Source organism: Belonocnema kinseyi, chromosome 2 (genome assembly GCF_010883055.1).
Source record: "Belonocnema kinseyi isolate 2016_QV_RU_SX_M_011 chromosome 2, B_treatae_v1, whole genome shotgun sequence".
Classification (NCBI taxonomy): Eukaryota; Metazoa; Arthropoda; class Insecta; order Hymenoptera; family Cynipidae; genus Belonocnema; species Belonocnema kinseyi.
Genome location: NC_046658.1, coordinates 1,646,538 through 1,663,622, shown reverse-complemented (window position 1 = coordinate 1,663,622; position 17,085 = coordinate 1,646,538). Strand labels below are relative to the sequence as shown.

Here is a 17,085-nt window from a genome sequence, read left to right as displayed (position 1 = left end):
CACCAGAAGGTTTTGATACAATCTGGTCCCGGTGCGGAATAGTTCTTCATCCCTCTTAATACTTTTTTCACCTCCTCGGTGGTGATGGGTGGGCATTCTTTAGCAGGTGTTATAAGGGCAACACATAACTCCTTGAAGCTATTTATATTTTCTGAGTCTTCGTCCAATCTATGCTGAACTTCGTAGACTTCTCTCCAAAGTACTTCGACCTCCTCTGGTTTGGGTGGGTGTTCGACAGTAACTGGACGGTCTTGGAAGAGTCGAGATGGGTCAGAGAGAAACTGTTGATTTTCTCTGATCCACCTCTCCCTCCGCTCTAGACTTCTCTTAGCGTCAGATAGTATCCGTGTTCTCTCAACAATATGCTGCCTGATGGTCAGCAGCTTTGACTTGTTAAGTGTGTGATAACGGGTCCGGAGTTCGCGCGCGAACTTTTGAACCTTGGCGGTAAAATTCCTGCCAGATGTGATGTAGTCAATCACACATTGAATGCAGGACACGTAATGTCTTGCCCAGCCTATCTTTATGGCAAGTTGATGCATTCGTCTTTTGGTCTTATGATCAGCCGTTGGTTTTGTTTTACGGTTCGCATCGGCCAAAGCTCTCGCTGCATTATACACACAATAATTGATAGCCCAGAGGTCGGATTCACCGGAATCTCGCATCTGCTACTCGCATCGTAGCAGTCTAGCAAGTCGTGACTCAGTCGCGCCGTCCACCCAAAGGTCACGAGATCCCGCCGATCCATCGCATTGAATCCATTTCCATTGGCTCCCCCAGCTCTAGATTGGTCGGCACTGTTGGCCGACCCATTGTCGGGAGCCCTGCGCATTCTGTTGTTTTGAAACGCACTTACTACAACTATGTTTGGTGTTGTCATTGTTTTTCCCACGAGAAGCTAGGGAAAGGGGTTCGTCCATCCTTGTACAGCCCCGCATGCAAGGATAAGGCTGCGTACTTTGAGAGGTCGATCGGTATCCCAGAGTCACCGTTCTAGACACCTCACCCAGGTGCCATTCAGCTTTCGGCACGGTTTTCACACCTCCGCTTGGGGGTTAATTCCTTCGGGACCACCCCTGGACAATTGTCCGCGACTGCCTATTTATTTGTGTAACCATATTCAGCAGAAACCCTTGGTACAGGGACCCTCTATCCGCAGCCCGAGTACGCGTTCGGTGGCTTTGTCATAGGCCCTTCGGTTTGATTCTATATATATATATTGAGCGTATGGCCAAAATAAGTGCTCAATCTCTATAAAGGAGATATATACACACTATATTTTTGCACCCAAATTTAGTTCGATAGTCTGTCATCGATTTTGGATGCCAATCGAATATTATACATAACCACCGCGAACCAATCGATCTTGTTGCTTATAGTCCATATAATGCTAGGACTTAATGTCTTTCTATTCTGATGATTTGGAAGAGGAGCTGGAGGCAGAATTTATACATCTGAGCGCACACTTGACATCGACTGAAATTTAAAAAATCTCAGAAACTGATCTACTATGTTGTATAAAATAGGGCTTACGGTCATATATCCTAATGTAAACATAGCCCTGCGGATATACCTATCAATTCTTATTTCGAAATGTTCCAGAGAACGTTCGTTCTCAGCATTAAGTAGAGTAAATAACTATTTGCGGTCGATTTTGTGCTAAGACAGATTAAATTAAATTATCATGGAAGCTTCTTTTCTATAAACAAGAGACTATGAAAATAGTATTACGAAGTTTGAAAAAAAAGTGCGAGGCCTTTCTACTGGGTTTAGGGTTGCGTCAAAGTTAAATCCGGCACTGGAAGCAGAATTATTAAAACTGCATTATGTGTAATACGCAACTCGTAACCGATTAAAAATTTTTTTCTAGTTAAAGATAACTAAATTCTTAAGAGATGCCTCGCGGCAGGGTAAAAAAAATATTGTTTACTTTATTTATACTCCAAGTTGGAAACAATCGTAAGATTTAAGATATTGTGACTATAATAACACGCATTTAATTTAAAATAATTGATATTAGTGTTCTATCAATAAACATTAGTTAAAAATAACCTAATAGTTTACTATGAATTTATGGATTATTAACATTTGTATTGTTATAAACAATGGTAAATAATTTTTGAGTGGTTTTGGATATTTATTAGGCGATTTTCGTTTTTAATCCAATTTAAAGTAACATAAAAACATATGATGTGCATATGAACAAATGCACGGTTTGAGCAATTTTTCAGAGTTTCAGTTACTTTTTTTTTACGTACTCTGTTAGTTTTGCTAGTGATGATTTACTTAATTATATTATCATTTCATTAAAAATGTGATTGTTATAAACAAATTTTCTAAATAAATGTGCAGCTTGAACAATTTTTGAGTTACTTATTTTTTAAGGGCATGTGATCCTTAGAAAATGATCGATTTTACCAGTTTGAGGTTACCCCGGCTTTTTTCTTAAAATAATAAATATTTTTTCTTCAAAATTTGGGACATGATAGCGAACATGCTAACAGTCGCCCCCACACACTTTTTTTGTAGGTTAATTAAAAAAATATATATATTTTATCAAATTTCATTGTGTGTACTTCGAGGTTACGTGTGTTACAATTCTCTCCCATAATTATTCTTGAGTGCTACCTGCAGCTACCTGCACACAACGAAGTATCACATGCCTGTAAAACATGCTTTGTTGAAGTGAAGTGTTACAATAATTGGATGTGCTACTGCTTTGCTTGGGACGATGAACAATTAACCCCATTTTTTCTTTAAACTTTTCTTGAATAGCCTTCTTTCTTTCAGTCATAAGCTTTTCTTGAAATCTTCACGATACGCTATATGCAGAAGAGAGTCCATAAAGCGTATACAAGCGTGAAGTGGAGAAACTCCAAATTCGTAATTTTCCGGCTGCACAGTTCTTTTATAAACTTTTTCAAATCGTTTATTTCTGAAGTATTTGCTTTACATATAACGCAAGATGCAGATGATGATGTTTCAGAAAATGCTGGGTATACTTTTCCAACATCCATTGTGAAAACCATTTTATGATGTACAAAAAATTTGAAATTATTGAATTTAATAGTGGTTGACAACAGTGCAGCAATTTCATTTTTTATTTTATTGACTTCTAACTTAGTTTTGTCGCCTGTTTCCTTTGTGGATTCGAACATTAACGGACGACAATTCCTGACAGAACCTGGCCGGGATCAGATGATTCGAGCTGAGATAGGAAATCTACGCATGAGGGTAAAATAGATACGATAGATATTCTTTCATAGGATATGCCGTTTTCATCTAATTTAGATTTATATTGATTTCGACTAGAGGCTCCATTACAACCCCATTTGGTTATCATCCTTAAATGAACTACATTTCTAGTGGTGATAATAGACTAAGACATAATTTCAGGAATTTAAAGTAAACATGTCTTGCTGTAGAGTTCTTTGTACGGTTTCAGTATGTTTCAGAATGATGTGTCGAAGAAGCTTATCTTGAAATAATTCAAAGTATGTTTCAGAATGATGTGTCGAAGAAGCTTATCTTGAAATAATTCAACCTAATACTCCTTTAATTTAAATTTCTCTTTGATAACATTTTTTTGAAGGTCTACAACTGATCCCCTCGCCTGACTTTATACTACCCATCAATATATGCGATAGGATTTTGTTTTTGACTTCAACGTAACTCATTTTAGGAGTAAACCAAAACAATACTTACTAACGAAAAAAAATATAGAACTAATCCAAAACCTAAAAACGAAATGAAAGAGGAAACACAAAAATGGAAGAATTCAACGAGCCAGCGATAAAAATAAGAAGAATATTTTTTAAACCACCACGGTTGAAAGCCTGTTAACACGAGCTGCGCAAATGGTTGCCTATTTCAGCAGCAGCATTTCAGTTGGTGATAACCAAGGAATAGCAGTTTCAGTCGGAAGTTAGATATATATTTCAATAAAAAACAATTTAATATAATACTAACGGAATAGCCGATACCAGTCTGAAGTTAGCTGTCTACTTCAAACAAAATAAATGAGTTTAAGTAATTGAGAGCTACGTCAAAAAGCACGTTAAAAAAAAGTATCTCAAACACTCAAAAAAATTTTTAACTGCGCATTTGTTTATAACAATGACATTTATAATTAAATTACGATACAGTTTACAAAAGTATCAATAGAAAAACTGATAAAGTACGTGAAAAAAAGTAACTGAAACTCTTAAAAATTTCTTAAACTGTTCATTTCTTTATAACAATCACAAAATTGTCATGAAATTACAACATAGATTATTGCTACATCACTCTCAAGTCAAACAAAGCACTTTAAAAAAAAGTACCTGAAACACTCAAAAACTGTCAAACGGTGCATTTGTTTATAAAATTTGTTTATAACAATAAGAAACATATTCAGTTGTGGTAGCGAAAATATATGCATATAGAGGTCGCTAGTAGAATCTCACGAGCCCGCGCAGAGCTGTGAGTCTCGCTCTGTCTGGTCTGACATTTTGTATCTTTTATTAGTAGAAATATCTACCCCTTCACAGTTTTGTTTTCATGTTTTTACGTTACTTTAAATTAATTTAAAAACGAAATTCGCTTAATGGATATCCAAAAGCACTCACAAATAACCTACCATTGTGTATAACAATACAATTGTTAATAAAAATGTATTCATTTATAATAAACTATTAGGTTATGTTTCAAGAATGTTTATTGATTGAACACTAATATCAATCATTCTGCCTCACTGTGCTCTGCCTTATGTGTTTGTGAATTTGTGACCGATTCCAGAAAACATCCAATGCCTGCATACGCTTTAAATGGAACATTTTTCTTTTTCTATAATTTTTAAACTTTAATATGTTTAGCAGGACAAAGAGCGGCCATTAACACAGGTAAAACAGGATTCATCACTGTTCTCCAAATTTACAACTGCTCTTTTGCCTCGAATAAATTTAGGTTACCACACAAAAGTTAATGAGCCTACTGCAAAAGGTGCATATTTATTGATATTTACATTCAAATTGACTTCTTTTAATCTACATACATCTACATACATCTTATAACGCGAAATCAATTAAAAACGCTAGAAAAGAAAGTTCCAGCAAGCCTTAAAATAATAACATCTATGAAAAATAATTTCTATAGAAATTTCGGAAATACAAGTTCCAAAATTGTCATTGTTGCTGCTGCGGTGGCGCAATTGGTAGCGCATTTCACATGTAATAAGGACGTTGCAAAGTGCAAAACCACAAGTTCTAAGTCTCCACTTTGCCCAGCCTCAACCACCAGATGCTCCTGGGCATCGACCTCCTACCTCTTCTAGGCTTAAACATCAGCATCAATGGTGCGAAAGTTTTTCCACCAAACCACTAACGAGAAGGGAAAACTGTAGCACTAAGGGACCCATACCAATCACCGAAGTAAGGCTTGAAGGAAGGAAAATCACTGAGGAGTTCCTAAGGGAGCAGATCCATCGCTTTGAATCGGTTAGAGGTGTCACACCATTGGAAAAAAATCAGATACGACTTTCGTTGACCGAGCACAGCAAACCGCTCGCCGTCTTTACAGTTTAGGGAAGACGTCTGTACAAATTCAACGTAATGCCTTTTGGACTCCGCACTGCTCTGTCCTTGTTCCAAAGACATCTTGACCGCATCATAACCCTAGATTTAGCTCCACACGCTTTCGCCTATTTCGATATGGTGATCTGCACATCGATTTTTGAAGATCATGTCAACCTGATGCAAAGAATCCTAAACCGGCTTTTCGAGACCAAACTGAGATTGAATTCTATGAACATCACTTTTTCCGCCAAAGCTGAAATACCTCGCCCATTTTGTCGAAGAAAACGGACTCCATACTTTATAAAGGACGTCGCACGAGTCATAGCACCCATCCAACGACTACCTAAAAAAGAGGTTCAGTGGGAATGAACCAACGAACATCAATACGCTTTCAATGAGCGCAAAAAGTCTCATATCCACACCAATCCTCGCATTTCCAAATTGGACAAAGAAATTTGTCCTGCAAACCAATTTTCAAACCGAAAAGGGCTCAGCGCTGTACTGACACAAACCGACCAAGACACCGGAAAAATTATTGCCGTCAACTGTGCCGTGAATAAGGCAGAACAATCCGTCTGGACGATTAAACCGATGGGCTATGGAATTTGGTTATCACGCATCGCCGCGAAAACAACAACGTCATCGTTGACACACTCTCGACAACGCCACGAGAATTGCGCAACCCGAAAGAAAGAAGCGCAGGACCAGTACGAAAAAAGATATAAAGCCGTCATAAACAATCCCGGTTAAAACCCAGAGTATTGCATCCGCAATTATAGCTTATACCGACAAATTGTGCATTCTCTGAACTTTAATAATTACGCTCATGGCGAGCAGTGAAAAATTTGCGTGCCCTGCTCTGACCAACATTGAGTCATAAAAGATGTCCATGATAATCCGAAGGCCGGACAGCTAGGTGTTCCAAATTCATTGGAAAGAAAGTCAAAGCCTTACTTCGGGAAATACATATCATACATCGTTTAGCACCATCATACACGCCGCAGTGCAACCCCGTGGAAATAGTAAAGTCATAAGAACAATGATTGTCTAAAGCATCACAAAGTCCCAAAAGACGTGGGACCTCCACCTTTGAGAACTCTAGTTCACTTACGACACGGCCATCAGCTCAACCAATGAATTTTCACCAGCATATCTCAACTTCGGCAAGGAACTAAGGACACCAGGAAGCCTGGTCCAAGAAGTTGCAATACCATCTAAAGAAAAACACCAAAACCGTATCAACAAACTGCCGTCAGCAGTTAATGTCGCTAGCAGCCAAATAACCCGCAGATTTTAAAAACAACAGGGGCCATGTGTGTGTGTGTGTAATTTATACGTTTATTGTAATAAAATAGATTAAATGAAGCCAACTTTCAAAATTTATGTGTATTTATTTATCCCCCTCACCTGAATTCATTGTAGTTTTTAGGAAAACAACTCATAAAAACATGTAACAGACAATCTAGTGTATGTTATCATTGAATCTAATATTTTCAGAACCTACTTCTTTTAACAGCATCATTGTCATATCCTCTCCCTCCTCCTCCTCTTCTATTCTTTCTCGTTCTTCTACATACATTTTAAAATGTTATTTAACTTAATTTAGGATCATTCAAGATTCAACAGGAGAAACGTGGTTACAATTATAAGAAAAGCAGAGTACGCGTTAGTGGTGCGCATTATTATAATCTTCATTAAACCAACACCACTTGTTAATAAAACTGAGTTTTCTTTTACTAAGTTAACATAGATGAGTCAAAAATCTGTTCATGATTCTCTTAACCAGAAACCCTTAAGTAGATAGGTAGGCCTAGAGCGCAGAAGGCTGTGAGGTTGGTTTCGCTCCTCGAGCTGACGTACGAATCGAAGCTTCTCGGCAATACCACACTCGTCCCAAAATAATATAATTTATAATACTTTCAAAATTGTCAACATCTGCTATCGCCTCAATGACCGTACCACATGATTTCTTTGATATTTTTAATAATAAATTCCTTAACGGTTCTCCTTTGATATTTACCGACCGGAAATATTGAAAAAATGTTTTAATTCAAAAATAATTTCGTATAATCTGTAAGATTTGTAAGATTGCAAAAGGCTTTGCGATTCAGCGACTCGAAAAATACCAACAGATTCTTAAGAGGTCCACTTACATACAGTGGATTAACGTAACAGATTTATAATTTTATATTGATATAGCTAGGATGTCAAATACATTATTTGCAATGAAGAACACATAATTTAAGAGCTCTCGCTAGAATTTATCAAAAAAAGCACCTACCTAAATATTAGAGCAGACTAAGAAACGTTAAAGTCGTCTTTCAAATAATGGAGTAATATGTTCAAAAGATTCAATTTACTTACTTGAAACATTAAAATAAAGCATCATGAATGGTAAAATAAATTTAGCAGTATTAAAAGCTAATGCAAGGAAACTGTGAATCAAACATTGAACAAATGGCACAATGATAACTTGAGCACCTACTTTCTGGAACTCTTAAATCAACATTTAGTAAAATAGAAATTGACAAATACAAAAATTAATCTAATTCATAGAAATCGAGGAATGTATACTGCTTTCTCGGTAACTAATTTAATTCAGAGGTCAAACATTTTTTTCTATAATTTTAGACGTAATAAAAAACCTGTCATACCCATATTCTACAGCTGTAATGGCTAATTCTATGCTTGCAGAATATTCTTAATGACGCCATCGGATTTGTACTGCGCAATTTCTGAAGAGAATTTTTGTTGTAAACAATTTTAAGGTTATTTTCAACGATGCACTAATTTTTTTACACTGCAAAAAAGTTATATTTCAAACGTATCTAGACGTGTCGATTATAACTTAGAAACTTCCAGAAAATTGCGACAAAAGGGAGATATATTAATATGAAGTATTGACTACGTATCTTAAAATCTGATATTATATATAACAGGTGGAAATCTTGCTTCTTTCTTACAACCAAAATTTTTGAAATTGTAGTTAAATAAATACATTTAAAGGGGTAAGGATATCTAATTAACGGAATAATGGATATATAGTTAATTCAACTATTTCAACTTTAGTAAACGCAACTTTGTTTCACTAAAACGGGAACCTGGGTTAACAAAGATTATCACAGAGTGCGCCACCAACAGATAGGTTGATTTTACTTCTAGTTGTAAATAGAAGAGAAGGAGAAGGATAATAAGGAGGAGGAGGAGGAGGATTCGATAATGATGTAGTTAAGTAAGTACTGAAGATATTAAATTTATATGTAAAAATAAAGTAACACATCGGTTTCCAAACAACACCAAAAACTAAAGAAACTGTAGGTAATGCCTTGTTCCTATGTACTATAAGTATTTCCACTTTTGGTACTGAATTTTGCTCTGAACTTGATAAATCATCTTCCTCAAATAATGAAGAAATCTAATTTAATAATAATAAAGCTTATACTGAAGTATCAACTATATTAAAATCTGCTCTTATATAACAGTTGCAAATCATTATTTTCTTAGGACCCACATTTAATTGTGGTTAAATAAATTCAGTTAAACAGATAAGGATTTCTGATTAACATAACCGTAAACATACTTTTGACTCGACTATGTTAACTTTGTAAACGAAATTTTAGTTTGAATAATAAGAGGTTTTTGGTTAATAAAGAATATGATAGAGTGCACCACTATAAGTTACGCTACTTTTTATAAAGTTGTAACCACATTTCTCCTGTTGAATCTTAAATTATTCTACATCAAGATAAATAAACACTTAAAATGTATGTAGAATAATGAGAAAAGAATAGGGAAGGAGGAGGAGGAAGAGAATTAGGAGGAAAAGGAGTAGGTGTAGGAGAAGAAGAAGGAAGGTAGAGGAGTATAATGTAGTACAATCAAATCCTTGAAGTGTTGGACTTGATGATGACAATATTAGACTTTCAGTTACAAAGACGCATAAAACCATATATTAAGAAGCAGAAGGTAGTAGAAGAAGAATTTGTTGAAGAGGCCAGTTTTTCATCTACCGAATAAGCATTTGTTCTACTTTTTTAAACATTTTTTTTTCTATTTTATTTAAAAACACTTATAAAATAGCCAAAACCATATTAAGTAAGTAATAAGTGATATATATTAAAAAAATCCTACTTCTTAAAATGTACACATGTGTATTTCTTCACTCCACCCAACCATGAATCATATTAGTTCCTTTAAATAAAGATGAGTCTCCACACATTCTCTAAGATCCTAACAGTTCATTTTAGGTTTATAATATTTGAATATATGCATCTTCTCCTCCTCCTCCTTATTGAACTTGATTAATTTGAATACTTCAGCCAATTTAAAAAAAAAATTTGAAAATTTCAGATGTCAAATCAGAATTCAAATAAAAAAGTTAACTTTCAAACAACAAATATTGATTACGAATAATTAATGTAATATTTGATATTTAAATCCACTGAAATTTTTATTTTTAATGAAAAACAGTTGAATTCAACTAAAAAAAGCGAAGCTTCAATAAAATTGTTGAAGCTTTTATCAAAAAGTCGTTTTTTTAAGCAGTTGTATTTTAAACCAAAAAATATGAAATATTTTGCATAAAAGAGGAATTTTCTACAAACCAGTTTAATTTATTAACCCGAAAAAATGAATTTTCAATGGAGCAGTTACTTTTCAACCAAATAGTTGCCAATAGAACTAATTTCCTAACCGAAAAGATGAACTTTCAGTTAAAATAATTAATTTTCAATTAAAAATATAAATTTTGAACAAAGTTGTTTAACAATAGTGAAACTCTTAACCCCCTCGACGTGCACCGGTGTGAATCTGCACCAACAAAATTTTCATGTTTCTGGCATTTTCCGCTTTCTCTTTTCCGAGGTATACCCCCACTACGACACATACGCGGTACCTCTCTAGCATCTATTGTCGTTGCGTCCGCGTTCATTTGTGGCTTGGCGGACGAAGTAGCAGCTACTAAACTTCGAATGAATTCATTTTTGCACAAGTGTTCCTTGTGTGTGTGTTTGCAGCATCGTTGCTGACTCCGAAATATAAAAATGGTGAATTTTGCTTTTGGGCACTTTGATTTCTATTGAAAGTAACTAAATCTAATCTTTCTTACAAGAATTATAGATTTTAATATATTTATTGAAATAAATTGCAAAGAAAACATTTTTTCGCATTCGACTACCACCATAAATAAATTTGATTGTGCTCAAATTTTTGTACATTTTCGTAATTTATTTCTAATAATAATTGATTTAAAATAATTATTTCATAATTTATGTTTCAAAATGAGTGTCCGGGTTTATAATCTCCGAAGTGCGAAAGATGTGGCAGCATCTCTGACGGATTCGAAAAAGGAAAATTTTTTCGAGGACATTTACGATGGAAGTTTATTTGGAGTATCTGATAATCAAGGTAAGTTGATAAATGAATAGATAATTTAATGATTTTTTATACAACATATTTTGACCGGCTTTATATACAATTCAACGGCAATTGCAATATTCTTTGTGGTAAGAAAAATATTTTTGTAAAATATATGAAACATATAATCACAAAGTTTTTATGAAAGTCCCTCAATATATGTATTTGATCAATTTTCATTTTTATTTGCGACAGGTAAAATGTTTTCAAATTCTTCATGAGGTGCCCGAACGGCATGCGCAGAATGTATGACAACCATCGTGCACCTGTATGCATTGAATGCGAGCGTTTTGCCCAGAACTAAGTATTTCCTTGTATTTGTAAGTATTGACATAATTTTTATGATAAATGAATGGTTTTATGGTATTTGTTTGTTTCAGTGGATTTTATTAAAAATCAACAACTACGATTTTTCAAGAGAAAAAATCATTTTTTCAAAAATATGTTTTGTTCAAAACCATTTTTTATAACAAAATGTATTTTTTTGTTAATTTCAATTGGGGCAATGCATTCTACGGAAAATTTCACAAATTTCTTAATCTGTAAAGAAGATTTTATTTTGAAGATTTTAGATACGCTGAACAAGTATCTTGAAAATTTTTTGAAGAAATATTGTTTTACTATACTGGATTTTACAACATTTCAAAAAAATTTGATTCAATTTTAGAGATACTTACGACTCTTTGAATACTTCAAAACTTCTAAAATTCCTAAGAATGTTTGCAACTGAAAGTCTAATTTTGTAATCATTGAGTCCAACGCTTCGCAGATTTGATTGTACTACATCATACTCCTCTACCTTCCTTCTTCTCCTACACCTACTCCTTTTCCTCCTAATTCTCTTCCTCCTCCTCCTTCCCTATTCTTTTCTCATTATTCTACATACATTTTAAGAGTTTATTTATCTTGATGTAGAATAATTTAAGATTCAACAGGAGAAATGTGGTTACAACTTTATAAAAAGTAGCGTAACTTATAGTGGTGCACTCTATCATATTCTTTATTAACCAAAAACCTCTTATTATTCAAACTAAAATTTCGTTTACAAAGTTAACATAGTCGAGTAAAAAGTATGTTTACGATTATGTTAATCAGAAATCCTTATTTATTTAACTGAATTTATTTAACTACAATTCAATGTGGGCTCTAAGAAAATAATTATTTGCAACCTTTATATAAGAGCAGATTTTAATATCATTAATACTTCCACCTGTCTGATGGTGGAGCACTCAGGTCCACGAAGCTTGATTTATAACATTGTGATATCGATGTGTGCACTATGCCTTAATTTAGTGCTCATTTAGTGCTGATTTATGCTGCAGGAAAAAAATGTTGTGCCTCGTAAGTTTGGTTAAAAACATGTAGTAATGCTAGCTCCAGCTGAATCCACAACTACGGTATGCGAAACTCGAAAACTATTATTGGTATCCAATTCTCCTTTACGCAGGAATTGAGGGCTAATTAAGTGCTCTGGATTTGTGCTATGCAAAAAAATCCGGGTACTTTTTTTACCAAAAACGTGTAGTAATGCTGGCTGTAGGTGACTCTGGTATGCGAAACTCAGAAACTATTAGTGTTATCAAATTCTCCTTTGCAGAGGAATTTAGTGCTATTTAAGTGCTAATATATTCTGCAAAAACCAAATTTTGCGTCCGTTAATTTCAATTAAAAACATGTAGTAATAGTGGCTTCAGATTATGGTTATATGAAACTCGGAAAGTATTACTGACATCAATTTCTCCTTTGTGCAGGAATTTAGTGATAATATAAATTGCTAATATAATATAAAGTGCTATTATATTCTGCAAAAACTCAATTTTGTGCCTGGTAGTTTTGATCAAAAACATGTACTAATGGTGACTTCAGATAACTGATATATGAAATTCGGAAACTATTCATGATAAAAATGTCTCCTTTGAGCCGGAATTTACTGCTAATTAAATGCTCTGGATTTGTGCTATGTAAAAAATACGGGCACTTTTATTACAAAAAACGTATAGTAAAGCTGGCTTCAGGTGACTGGTATGTGAAACTCGGAAATTATTCATGGTATCAAATTCACCTTTGGGCAGGAATTTAGTGCTAACTAAAGTGCTAATATATTCTGCGAAGACTAAATTTTTTTACCCGATAATTTTGATCAAAAACATGTAAAAATGATGGCTTCAAATGACTGGTATATGAAACAAGGAAATAATTCATGATAAAAATTTCTCCTTTGAGCCGCAATTTAGTACTAATTGAGTGCTCTGGATTTGTGCTACGCAAAAGATCAGGGCACTTTTTTGTTAACAAAAACGTGTGGTAATGCTGGCTTCAGGTGACTCAGGTATGCAAAACTCGGAAACTATTAGTGGCATCAAATTCTCCTTTGTGCAGGAATTTATTGCTAATTAAGTGCACCAGATTTAGCCCCCAGTGACTTTTTCTTATTTCTAAACTTGAAAAAATGGCTCGGTGGACAGAGATTTCCAGACAACGAAGACGTCATTGCCTCTGTAAGTGCTTATTTTGAGGAACTTCCGAAAACGCACTTTTCTAAAGGATTAAAAAAACTTGAAAAGCGATTGACCAAGTGCATAGAGCTCCAAGGAGATTATGTTGAAGAAAAAAAAAAATTTACCCAAAAAAAATTGTTTTTATACTTCATTCTAAGGACTTATTGAACTACCCTCGTACATATGTTTACGAGAGAGATTTCTCAGAATTGATAAGTGGGGTAAACATATTTGAGGGTTCATGTAAAAATTTCGTAAGTTGATTGACCCAGGAAGCTTTTAGAAGGAATGTCAGGGTTATTTGTTTTAGCACGAAAGATGTTTTTTAGAATTGATTAACGTATGGTGTGAAATGAGTTTTTCAAGGTGACAAGGTGACATATGATTTATAGTATTTCCGAGAAGCTTCGAATAGACTGACCCTCACTTGATCCCGGATTTAAGTTTTGATTTTCAATATCGATTGTGAGAATCGGATACAACGCTGTGATAAGCATGTTTGAAATCTTCAAAAATATACATTTTTTAAATCCTGTCAAGTCTTAAATTACTTTTTAATCTTCTCGAAACTTTTAAATATCTCTTAAACTTACTCGATTTCTTATAAATAAATAATAATATCGTTTTTTTAATTTAAGAAATTTTTGTCTTTTTAATCTTTCTGAATAGTAACTTAAAATTAATTTTTCAAAATAAAACATCATTTGAAATTTTTTCATATTAAAACATGAACTCTAAAAATGATAAAATGGAAATTTTTAAATTATCTCCTTTAACATTCTTTCAAATCCGTTTGAATTTTCTGAACATATTCTAAAGAGTTCAATTGTATGAAATGCTATGAAATACTTTTACATTTAAAAAATGATTGGAAATTAGTTAGAACTTATTATAAATAACATAAAATTTGAAAATAGTCTTTATTTTATATTTAAAATCTTTTAGAATGTGCTGAATTCTAAAAATAATAAAATGGAAACTTTTAAATTATCTCCTTAAATATCCCTTCAAATCCACTGAAATTTTCTGAAAAAAATTCTAAAAATTTCAATTTTATAAAATTATACAAAAATTTTTCACATAATTAAAATAGTTTGAAAATTAGTTAGAAATGATTATAATTACCCTAAAATACAACATTAGTCCTTTTATATTCCAAATATTATAAAATGTTAAGGTTTCTGTTTTTTTTTTCATTTTAAGGATTACGTTTTTGTAATCGATATCAAAAGTTTCATAAATTGTTCATTAATAGTATAGTATTATTTTTTCTAAAAAAGCGTTAGAGACTGCATATTTTTAACCAATTTTATCTTTTAACAAAATGCAACATAATAGAAAAGAAGTAAAAAATAAGTAACAATCCTGATTAATGATTTGAAAATAGAAAAATTTCGAAATTATTAATTGTAAATTTAAACATTTGATCCTAAAGAACTTTAGTTAAAATATTTTAAAAACTAAACAATTTATGAATTAAAAAATCAAAACCATAATTATTAACAAATATTATAGAAATGTTAGAGATGATACGAATTTTCTAGAGGTACCAGAATCACGTAGTTTTAAATGACATTAAATTTTGAACAATTCCCAAGTTCCTTTAAAATTTAAATTAGGACCGTGAAAATAAATTTTAAAAAATCAATCGTTTTCAAATTATGCATAACGCTCTTAAAAATTATTTTAAAAATCCTCGGCTGGAAATCCCAAATCTTATAATCCATCCAATACCATACATTTATTTCTTATGAAATGTTGTTGAAAAAAGTTTTCTAATCATTATTATTTAAAATCTTATCAATTATTGGAAAAATTAAAAAAAAAATGAACGAATTCCCCGGATTCTTTGGAGTTTGCTTGAGTCCTTAATTTTGGAAAATGTTCTACAAACTACAAAAAAGAAGCGCTCAATTTTAATTTTGTTCTAATGAAATTCATAAATGTTTTTATTTTTATACTATTTGCATGAAAATCATTTCGTCTTTGTAAAGGGATAGGAAATTAGATTTTTTGTGTAACAAGCCTAAATTGAAGGCAAAATGTGAGTTTTAATATAAAATAGAGCAAAAAAACATCAAATTTTAATGTTTTCCAACCATTTGAATTTTTTATAAAGAATTCATCTTTTTTGTTTAAAAAAATCAACTTTTGGGTGTCATTTTGTACTACTTTGTTAAACACTTGTTTTATTGGATAAAGCTTGAACTATTTTAATGTAAAGTCCATATTCAATTTAAAATTTAAATACTTTATCTTTAGTTTAAAAATTGATCGGTTTTATTCAAATAGTTGACTATTTGGTTGAAAATTATTGTATTTCATTGTTTTTCATCTAAAATAATTTAAAAATGATTAGTTTCAAGGTAACAATTCAAAATTCAAAAAGTTCGAAAGAATGATTTTTTCCCAAAATTGTTTTCATGTTTTCGTGATCATCAAAGCATATACTTGTTGTGGCAAATCTTGAATGAAAAGTTTTTTTTTTAAACTTTACTTTTTATTCATGTTAGTATTTACTTCAGTGATTGTTATAATATTTGAATCAACACATTTATGTTGGAATTTTTAAATATACACTTTTTAAACATTTTTTAATAATTTTTGTCTGTTTTGTTTTGAGCGATATGGTAAAAGATACATATCTACATCAAATGTTTGATACTAAAATCAAATATTGTTGAACTCACAGAATAACGCAATGATTAAATATTGGGGGAAAAGTAAAATTAATAACATTTGCTTGGGTTTATAAACTGTCCAATATATTCGACTTTTTTACAAAACTGTGCAAATTTTTTCTTTGATCCTGCCAAAATTTGAACTTTGAACAAATAAGTCATGATAACTTCAAATTGTAAAATTGTTAAGTGAGAATTTTCTTGGTTAGTATATAAGGACCACTTCGGCCAATACACACAGCGTGCGATATTCTGTATTAGGGAAGTCCGAATCAAACCGAAGGGCCTATGACAAAGCCACCGAACGCGTCCTCGGGTTGCGGATAGAGGGTCCCTGTACCAAGGGTTTCTGCTGAATATGGTTACAAAAATAAATAGGCAGTCGCGGACAATTGTCAACATAGTTGTAGTAAGTGCGGTTCAAAACAACAGAACGCGCAGGGCTCCCGACAATGGGTCGGCCAACAGTGCCGACCAATCTAGAGCTGGGGGAGCCAATGGAAATGGATTCAATGCGATGGATCGGCGGGATCTCGTGACCTTCGGGTGGACGGAGCGACTGAGTCACGACTTGCTAGACTGCTACGATGCGAGTGTGGCCCGTGAGCGGGGTTACATGGCACGGCTGAATGCTCTGTGGTGCGAGAAACACCCTGAGCTATTGCACTTTTCGCAGCAACGTCTGCGAAACCATGCTGAACTACTCCGTAAAAGGGGCTCTGTAAGCGGAACGCCTACTCTACCACAACTAGAACAAGCCGGCAACAAAGAAAGAGAGGCGACACTAAGACCAACCGCGGGCAGGCATCCAATAGATAAAGAGCGATGCTTTACGATCCGGAGAAACATCAACACCAAGATTTCTCTCAAGCCTAAAGATATGGCTGAAATGGATGACGAGCTTCGTGGACATTTTTCCGGTGAATCCGACCTCTGGGC

At 33.4% G+C, this 17,085-nt stretch overlaps 1 protein-coding gene across 2 annotated transcripts in view; it reads right to left on the bottom strand.

Annotated features, from left to right (window-relative positions):
• LOC117167909 (mitogen-activated protein kinase kinase kinase 10) overlaps window positions 1–17,085 on the bottom strand; it is a 189,614-nt gene that overhangs the window by 146,862 nt on the left and 25,667 nt on the right. The window lies entirely within an intron of this gene.